The sequence below is a fragment of the Anabrus simplex genome, chromosome 6 (assembly GCF_040414725.1).
Source record: "Anabrus simplex isolate iqAnaSimp1 chromosome 6, ASM4041472v1, whole genome shotgun sequence".
Taxonomy (NCBI): Eukaryota; Metazoa; Arthropoda; class Insecta; order Orthoptera; family Tettigoniidae; genus Anabrus; species Anabrus simplex.
The window spans coordinates 41337956-41348681 of NC_090270.1; the positions used below are offsets into that span (position 1 = coordinate 41337956).

Here is a 10726-nt window from a genome sequence, read left to right on the forward strand (position 1 = left end):
GTCGCTCACAGTTCTGTCACTCTCTGACCTCAAAATTGGGTCTCCTATTTCATCAGCATCAACAGCCTCTTCTTGTTCCAGAACCAAATTATCTACATCTTCACCTTGATACAACTGTTGGATATGTTTCTGCCATCTCTCTGCTTTGTGTTCTTTCCCTAGAAGTGGCTTTCCATCTGAGCTCTTAATATTCATACACCTAGATTTCCTTTCTCCAAAGGTTTCCTTGATTTTCCTGTATGCAGCATCTACCTTTCCTAGGACCGTACAACCTTCGACATCCTTGCACTTCTCCTTCAGCTAGTCTTCCTTAGCTACCTTGCACTTTCTGTCCACTTCATACTTTAATCGCTTGTATTCTTTTCTGCCCTCTTCATTTCTAGCAATCTTGTATTTTCATCGTTCATCAATCAGATCTAGTATCTCCTGAGTTATCCACTGATTCTTAGTTGATCTTTTCTTCCTTCCTAACATTTTTTCAGCAGCCCTGCTGACTTCATTTTTCATGACTATCCACTCTGCCTCTGTTGTGTCTCCTTCAGCCTTTTCATTTAGTCCTTTTACAACATGTTCCTTGAAACAATCCCTCACACTCTTCTCTTTCAACTTGTCTAGATCCCATCTTTTTGCATTCTTTCCTTTCTTCAATTTCTTCAGCTTCAGATGGCATTTCATGACCAACAAGTTGTGGTCAGAGTTCACGTCTGCTTCTGGGAAAGTTTTGCAATCCAACACCTGGTTTCTGAATCTCTGCCTAATCATAATGAAGTCTAGTTGATACCTTCCAGTGTCCCCAGGTCTTGTCCACGTATAAAACCGTCGTTTGTGATGTTTGAACCAAGTATTGGCAAGGACTAAATTATGATCAGTGCAGAATTCAACCAGCCAACTTCCTCTTTCGTTCCTTTGTTCCAATCCAAATTCTCCTACTGTATTACCTTCTCTTCCTTGGCCTACCACTGCATTCCAGTCTCCCATCACAATTAGATTCTCGTCACCTTTTACATATTGTATTAAATCTTCTATCTCTTCATATGTTCTTTCGATTTCCTCATCATCTGCTGAGCTAGTAGGCATATAGACCTGCACTGGTATTGTGGTGGGCATTGGTTTGGTATCTATCTTAACGACAATAATTCTTTCACTATGCTGGTCATAGTAGCTTACTCGCTGAGCTATTTTCTTATTTATTATTAAACCAACTCCTGCATTTCCTCTGTTTGATTTTGTGTTGATAATTCGGTAGTCGCCTGACCAGAAATCCTGTTCTTCCTGCCAACGTACTTCACTTATACCAACTATATCTAACTTTAGTCTATCCATCTCCCTTTTCAGATTCTCTAATCTACCACAACGATTCAAACTTCTAACATTCCACGCTCCGACTCGCAGAATGTCAGTATTCATCTGCGCTCAGATGGCCTTCATTTAAACCGCAGTGGTACGTATAAGTTAGGAAATTTGTTTGGAGGGGTAATAGGGAGGTACATTCAGGGAAACGGGATGGCCTAGGGAGCAGTGATAAGGGAACAGGGAACTGGAAATCAAGTAGGGATGACATAAAATTGTTAGTGTTGAACTGTAGAAGTATTGTAAGGAAAGGAATAGAATTAAGTAATAGATATATATTTACCAGATATTGTAATAGGAGTTGAATCATGGCTGAGAAATGATATAATGGATGCAGAAATTTTCTCACGGCACTGGAGTGTGTATCGTAGAGATAGGATAGGAAGGGTGGGAGGGGGAGTGTTCATTCTGGTGAAAGAAGAATTTGTAAGCTACGAAAAAGTTAAAGATGAGACACATGAAATTCTAGGTGTAAGGCTCATTTCTAAAGATAATAGGCAACTTGATATATTTGGAGTGTACAGATCGGGAAAGGGTAGCACTGACGCGGATTCGGAATTATTTGATAGGATAGTCAGCTATGTGGGAAACGACATGGAAAGAAATATGATTGTAGCGGGAGATCTGAATTTGCCAGATGTCAATTGGGAAGGAAATGCGAACGACAGGAAGCATGACCAACAAATGGCAAATAACTTAATATGGGAAGGACAGCCGATTCAGAAAGTGATGGAACCAACCAGAGGGAAAAATATCCTGGATGTCGTGCTGATAAAACCAGATGAGCTCTATAGGGAAACTGAAGTAATAGATGGTATTAGTGATCATGAAGCTGTTTTTGTCGTAGTCAAAAATAAATGTGATAGAAAGGAAGGTCTTAAAAGTAGGACTGTTAGGCAGTACCATATGGCTGATAAAGCAGGCATGAGGCAGTTTCTAAAAAGTAACTATGATCGGTGGAAAACGGTAAATAAAAATGTAAACAGACTTTGGGATGGGTTTAAAGAAATTGTTGAGGAATGCGAAAACAGGTTTGTACCATTAAGGGTGTTAAGGAATGGTAAAGACCCACCTTATTATAATAGAGAAATAAAGAGACTAAGAAGGAGGTGCAGACTGGAAAGAAATAGAGTTAGAAATGGCTGTGGAAGTAAGGAGAAATTGAAGGAACTTACTAGAAAATTGAATCTAGCAAAGAAGGCAGCTAAGGATAACATGATGGCAAGCATAATTGGCAGTCATATGAATTTTAGTGAAAAATGGAAGGGTATGTATAGGTATTTTAAGGCAGAAACAGGTTTCAAGAAGGACATTCCAGGAATAATTAATGAACAAGGGGAGTGTGTATGTGAGGATCTTCAAAAGGCAGAAGTATTCAGTCAGCAGTATGTAAAGATTGTTGGTTACAAGGATAATGTCAAGATAGAGGAGGAGACTAAGGCCAAAGAAGTAATAAAATTTACATATGATAACAATGACATTTACAATAAGATACAAAAGTTGAAAACTAGAAAAGCGGCTGGAATTGATCAGATTTCTGGGGATATACTAAAGACAATGGGTTGGGATATAGTACCATATCTGAAGTACTTATTTGATTATTGTTTGGTCGGAGGGGCTATACCAGATGAATGGAGAGTTGCTATAGTAGCCCCTGTGTATAAAGGAAAGGGTGATAGACATAAAGCTGAAAATTACAGGCCAGTAAGTTTGACATGCATTGTATGTAAGCATTGGGAAGGCATTCTTTCTGATTATATTAGACATGTTTGTAAAATTAATAACTGGTTCGATAGAAGGCAATTCAGTTTTAGGAAAGGTTATTCCACTGAAGCTCAACTTGTAGGATTCCAGCAAGATATAGCAGATATCTTGGATTCTGGAGGTCAAATGGACTGTATCGCGATTGACCTGTCTAAAGCATTTGATAGGGTGGATCATGGGAGACTACTGGCAAAAATGAATGCAATTGGACTAGATAAAAGAGTGACTGAATGGGTTGCTATATTTCTAGAAAATAGATCTCAGAGAATTAGAGTAGGTGAAGCTTTATCTGACCCTGTAATAATTAAGAAGGGAATTCCTCAAGGCAGTATTATCGGACCTTATGTTTTCTTATATATATAAATGATATGAGTAAAGGAGTGGAATCTGAGGTAAGGCTTTTTGCGGATGATGTTATTCTCTATAGAGTGATGAATAAGTTACAAGATTGTGAGCAACTGCAAAGTGACCTTGAAAATGTTGTGAGATGGACAGCAGGCAATGGTATGTTGATAAACAGGGTTAAAAGTCAGGTTGTGAGTTTCACAAATAGGAAAAGTACTCTCAGTTTTAATTACTGTGTTGATGGGGTGAAAGTTCCTTTTGGGGATCATTGTAAGTATCTAGGTGTTAATATAAGGAAAGATCTTCATTGGGGTAATCACATAAATGGGATTGTAAATAAAGGGTACAGATCTCTGCACATGGTTATGAGGGTGTTTAGGGGTTGTAGTAAGGATGTAAAAGAGAGTGCATATAAGTCTCTGGTTAGACCCCAACTAGAGTATGGTTCCAGTGTATGGGACCCTCACCAGGATTACCTGATTCAAGAACTGGAAAAAATCCAAAGAAAAGCAGCTCGATTTGTACTGGGTGATTTCCGACAAAAGAGTAGCGTTACAAAAATGTTGCAATGTTTGGGTTGGGAAGAATTGAGAGAAAGAAGAAGAGCTGCTCGACTAAGTGGTATGTTACATGTAACTAATCTCATTATTAGACCCGTATTGAACTATGCTATGATACAGTAACAATTTGTTGGTTGTTTAGATCCACCTTTTCAATACAAATTACAGTTTGTGTTGCTAAGTTGTAATGTTACAACACTAATTTACCGGGACATGTTTCGCTTTTATTCACAAGCATCATCAGCCTATACAGTTGCCTCAAGGTTTGTCATATTTGGATTGTTGTTACAAATTTCATTATATTGAATGTAAATCTAATTTCAGTGATAACAATATTTAAAACATAAGAATAATATACACATTAAAAATTATGACAATATGATTTGCAATGTTAAAATGGCGTAACTCTTAATTCTAAAACACACTGACGTCCAAAACACAGTTTTTACAATTTGAAAATTTGGCTAAAAATTGTTTGCAATGTTAAAATAAAATTGATTCAACTATAATTTGGCATTAAAATTTGAGTCATAAATATAAATATTGGATGTTAATATATAGGAACCATAGTTCCTGAAGTGCGTTGGTTTCTAGAATACAGTAACATTTCATTATTGAGAATTTTAGTTAAGAATTGTGCTCTCTAAATAATGTTATTTAAAAAGACTGTAATTTTACATCATGCGTGATTAGAGTCATGATGATAATCTAGAATTGAAGTCTTGGGTTCGTTGGAAAATGGCTTCTAGATTTGATGAGGCTTGCTGCTGCAGTTTGGCAATTTGATCAGAGGAAGTATTGACATATCTAATTCTTGTTTGTAGCGACCAGACTCTCCGTTGGAAGTTGATTGTTTTGATGTAAGTTATGGTTAAAAGGGGCCTCAATCCAAATTTTGAGTATCTGATTATGTTTCTTTTGATTTATAGAATGGAAGAAGCATCCCTTTGTCTGCTGCTACAGAATCTTATGGACCTTATTGCGTTACTGTGACTATTGTCTGCTGTGGTTCTACTCCTTGTTATCACTGAAAGATTTACATTCAATGTAATGAAATTTGTAACAACAATCCAAATATGACAAACCTTGAGGCAATTGTATAGGCTAATGATGCTTGTGAATAAAAGCTAAACATGTCCCGGTAAATTAGTGTTGTAACATTACAACTTAGCAACACAAACTGTAATTTGTATTGAAAAGGTGGATCTAAACAACCAACAAATTGTTAGTATATCATAAGTGGTATGTTCCGAGCTGTCAGCGGAGAGATGGCGTGGAATGACATTAGTAGACGAATAAGTTTGAATAGCGTTTATAAAAGTAGGAAAGATCACAATATGAAGATAAAGTTGGAATTCAAGAGGACAAACTGGGGCAAATATTCATTTATAGGAAGGGGAGTTAGGGATTGGAATAACTTACCAAGGGAGATGTTCATTAAATTTTCAATTTCTTTGAAATCATTTAGAAAAAGGCTAGGAAAGCAACAGATAGGGAATCTGCCACCTGGGCGACTGCCCTAAATGCAGATCAGTATTGATTGATTGATTGATTGATTGATTGATTGATTGATTGATTGATTGATTGATTGATTGATTGATTGATCTTCCTGATGATCGCCCCCTCTCGTGTAGTCACCCGGAGATCCGAATGGGGGACTAGTTTACCTCCGGAATATTTTACCCGGGAGGAAGCCATCATCAGTACATCATTCATACAGAGAGAGCTGCATGTCCTCGGGAGTTAGTTACGGCTGTAGTTTCCCGTTGCTTTCAGCCGTGTAGCAGAATCAACACAGCTAAGCCATGTTGAGTATTATTACAAGGCCATATCAGTCAATCATCCAGACTGCCGCCCTTGCAACTTCCGAAAGGCTGCTACCCCCCCTTTCGATGAACCATTCCTTAGTCTGGTCTCTCAACAGATACCCATCCGATATGGTTGCACCTGCAGCTCGGCTATCTGCTTCATTGGGGCACGCAAGCCTCCTCACCGCGGCAAGGTCACATGGTTCGCAGGGGAGGTTTTTCTGGATATTCGCTTTCAAAGGCATGGCCATTTAGTGAAAGGAAACTGTCATCCCTTATAGTCTATTTCGTAAAACATTAATTTCAGCCTTCAAGTTAAGGGAATCAGTCGCGAAGGTAGCCCAAGTAGGCCAATTCACATGACAATAAGTGTCACGCGAAGTATTATTTTATATGCACGGAAATTAATTTCAAGGAAAATACCTGTGAAATGATAGCCATTGCCTTTTATGAACCTCTCTATGCAGCCATAAGCTGCACAGGAGACTGGCATTTTCCTTCAGAGACGTATATATATTTTTTAGTACTTCAGTTTATCAAGAAACTCCTGTACTGACAGTGCCAAACAATCCAGCTTTTGCTAAATAGCTTATTATTAAGCATAAGCTATTTGGCTCACTCGACTCAACTTCGCACGCGACTGCAGCGCCAATGCTAACTCTAGTGTATTATTTACTAATTCTATGGCGAAGACTGTATCGCCAACATTCGGGTTTGGATAAAGCACTTTATTATTATTATTATTATTATTATTATTATTATTATTATTATTATTATTATTATTAGGGGCTGTCTGGCCAAGGTGATAAAGGCGTGCTCAGATCACCAAGAGCAACATGGGTTCGATTCCACGTCAGGAAGTCGAAAATTTTGGAGGTGTACATGGCCCTATACTAAAAATGAGTATAATGTTAATCCCTGGGAGCAGAACTAACCACCTTATTCCACCAAGTGGCGAGATTACGGATACCTTCCCTTCCACACTCCCCAAGGGCCTTCATGGCCTGTACGGAGATGACTGCTTTTCTTTTTACTTGAGTATTATTATTGTTATTGTTTTTATTATTATCATGTCACACCAATTATTGCAACTTTGCGGACAAAGCAGAAAGCAGCTGGACCTGGTTCAAGTAAAAAGCAGTTTATCCCATACCTACTGTAAACAGAATGAGAAAAAATATCTTTCCCGGCGAGAAATTAAACCGTTACCACTCTCTAAAACAGAAAAGTTCTAGGTGTAGACAGAAATAACCATCCTATACCTGACGTTTCCGAGTATGTATTTCTCGACCAGACTGAGTTCCTCTATTTCTTTGAAGAAACACATCCGCCGTGATGCATCACTACACTGATGACGATGTGATAAAATACTTAGAATGGGTTCCATACGAAAGAAGATACGTTTAATAATAGCCTGATAAAAATCCGATACAGTGAACCCGCCAGATAAGATACAGCTTCTCCCACGCAACATGCAAGTTTCCTCGTACCAACTTCGTATTAAAAACACTTATTATTTCTTTTTTTACTAAAATATATTTTTTTTACTGCACCAAATACCTAGCCTATACTGTATTTGACTCCTCTCTGAAAACCGATGATGGTGGAAACGCCAGACATCCAAATGCTATACGGTGAGCTCCGAGATATCTTCCCTAAATTATGATTATGATAAAACATGAGTTTGCCTGTCTCTTCTTCTTTACGGTTTTTTTCCTCAGTTGTTTGGGGTTGGTATGTGATGAGAATTTTGCCCTACCAAATACAGTAGAGACAATACGCGACACTTAGCGAGATATCGAGGGACAGCAATTAGAGCTCTCTCTAGCGGATTGACCTGAGAACTACTGATTCTGTCATAACAGCACGTGTATTTGTGTGTGAAGTTTTTGGTGTTATTTATGCGTTTTCAGTGAGTTGACATAATTAAATACCGGTAGTAGCGTGTGTCATTCCTTGATATCCCCTCTCAACATGAGGGGAAAGGTATGTGCTGTGTTTGACTGCAGTAATTATGAAGTAGAGAAGAATGCGTGGTCTTTCTTCCGTTTCCTTCGTGACAAGAAAATGTAAGTAATATTGTGTTTGCATATATATTCTTCCAGTGACAAAGAGAATTTTATAGTACTTCATACTCTTCTGATCTGCTCGACCCATATTTTAACTGGCTTAAAATGTAATACGCATATTTTATTATATAGTGCAGCAGTTAACCTTCAATACCGATGTATTGTTGTAGGTGTGATCTGTGGGTTTGATTTAATTCGGGAAAATACATATGCATATGAGTGTGGCTGTTTGTATTCCGAATCACCCCATTTGGAATGCCGTAATGCGTTGTCAAGCACTGAAGAAAATATGGGAGATTTAAGAAATGTACATACACTGACTGACAGAGCAAATGCAACACCAAGAAGGAGTGGTTCGAAAGGGATGAAAGTTGGGGAAAAAACAGAGACGGCACGGACGAATAATTGATGTTTACTTCAAACCGATATGCAGGTTACACAATGCGCACGGCATCGACTCAGTAGGATGTAGGACCACCGCGAGCGGCGATGCACGCAGAAACACGTCGAGGTACAGAGTCAATAAGAGTGCGGATGGTGTCCTGAGGGATGGTTCTCCATTCTCTGTCAACCATTTGCCACAGTTGGTCGTCCGTACGAGGCTGGGGCAGAGTTTGCAAACGGCGTCCAATGAGATCCCACACAGTGTTCGATTGGTGAGAGATCCGGAGAGTACGCTGGCCACGAAAGCATCTGTTCACCTCGTAGAGCCTGTTGGGAGATGCGAGCAGTGTGTGGGCGGGCATTATCCTGCTGAAACAGAGCATTGGGCAGCCCCTGAAGGTACGGGAGTGCCACCGGCCGCAGCACATGCTGCACGTAGCGGTGGGCATTTAACGTGCCTTGAATACGCACTAGAGGTGACGTGGAATCATACGCAATAGCGCCCCAAACCATGATGCCGCGTTGTCTAGCGGTAGGGCGCTCCACAGTTACTGCCGGATTTGACCTTTCTCCACGCCGACGCCACACTCGTCTGCGGTGACTATCACTGACAGAACAGAAGCGTGACTCGTCGGAGAACACGACGTTCCGCCATTCCCTCATCCAAGTCGCTCTAGCCCGGCACCATGCCAGTCGTGCACGTCTATGCTGTGGAGTCAATGGTAGTCTTCTGAGCGGACGCCGGGAGTGCAGGCCTCCTTCAACCAATCGACGGGAAATTGTTCTGGTGGATATTGGAACAACCAGGGTGTCTTGCACATGCTGAAGAATGGCGGTTGACGTGGCGTGCGGGGCTGCCACCGCTTGGCGGCGGATGCGCCGATCCTCGCGTGCTGACATCACTCGGGCTGCGCCTGGACCCCTCGCACGTGCCACATGTCCCTGCGCCAACCATCTTCGCCCCAGGCGCTGCACCATGGACACATCCCTATGGGTATCGGCTGCGATATGACGAAGCGACCAACCTGCCCTTCTCAGCCCGATCACCATACCCCTCGTAAAGTCGTCTGTCTGCTGGAAATGCCTCCGTTGACGGCGGCCTGGCATTCTTAGCTATACACGTGTCCTGTGGCACACGACAACACGTTCTACAATGACTGTCGGCTGAGAAATCACGGTACGAAGTGGGCCATTCGCCAACGCCGTGTCCCATTTATCGTTCGCTACGTGCGCAGCACAGCGGCGCATTTCACATCATGAGCATACCTCAGTGACGTCAGTCTACCCTGCAATTGGCATAAAGTTCTGACACTCCTTCTTGGTGTTGCATTTGCTCTGTCAGTCAGTGTATTTTGTTGAAACAATATGATGATGAAAATTTGCTTTACCTTAATATAATGGCATTATGGCAAGTATTGCTTGTAGGGAAAGTTTTAATGTTTTTGAGGCTAAATTTATAGATTTTATTTCCGTTAGTAGGCTTCAAGTTAAAAGGAAAATTGTCCAGCTCTTAAATGTAAATTCATTGAATCATGTGTGTAAGGAAAGTGCCGATATTTTTGTTGACAAGTGTTTTAATATGATGAGACAATGCTTTTAAATGAGAAAAAACAAAAATCTAACCGAGAACGTTCAGGCAGGAATTCTAAAGCTAAAAATGTAATGCATAAATGAAAGATCAAGCCCTTTCACAGCAGTCCATTTCACATGTCGATTATATGTTTAATTTCAGTCTTTAAATAATAACCTGTTAAATAATTCTTCATTCATTTATCCAGAATTGCTATAGCAACTTTGAAGTTAATATTTTAGTAACACTTTCTTTCTAGACTAATTTATCTATCCATTTCCGTACATACATTTCCATTGATATTTGAATTTAGCGCGAATTTTCAGGCCAAACCACTAGGAGTGCCACTTGCGACTTGTCTCTTATTTTAACAAGGCTAAATACGGAAGTGTCGCGTATTGTCTCTACTGTATTTGGCCCTACCGACGCCGAACCTATGTGGAGAGACGTATTCAGTACAGGTACAGTATTGCGTCTTTATGTATTAGCTGTGGGGTATGGCAGCATGTATATTAAATTAATGACATTAAATTCATTCCTTGCCAATTATAACAGGACCTAGTCATGAAACAATTGACTCTTCTGCTCAAGAAGCGTTCGCATATTTCAATAAGTATGGTATTAATAGAACTCTATAGAAGCTGAATCTCTTACATCGTCTGGGTACCGTACCGGTATGTGCTTTTAGCCGACGTATTATTTTATTCCAATACAAATCATGGATTGTTGGTACTAATGGTGAGTCCACACCAAAGTTAATAAACAATGTTAACAAAACAAAGTTAATAAACATTGTTAATGAAAACATATCTCAATGTAGTTCATAATTTTTTGTTAAGAAACTTCTTCAATATGTCCACACCAGAAAAGCTGTTT

General features: G+C 39.9%; 1 protein-coding gene across 3 annotated transcripts in view; it reads right to left on the reverse strand.

The window, feature by feature from the left end:
- Positions 1–7265, reverse strand: part of LOC136876078 (caspase-1) — a 60247-nt gene extending 52982 nt beyond the window's left edge. The window contains exon 1 of one of the 3 annotated variants that reach the window (XM_067149717.2): positions 7090–7265. The gene's annotated coding sequence lies outside the window, so the exon portion shown is untranslated. The remainder of the gene's footprint in view (positions 1–7089) is intronic. The other 2 variants (XM_067149718.2, XM_067149719.2) reach the window with 2 other exon arrangements.
- Positions 7266–10726: the final 3461 nt, after the last annotated feature.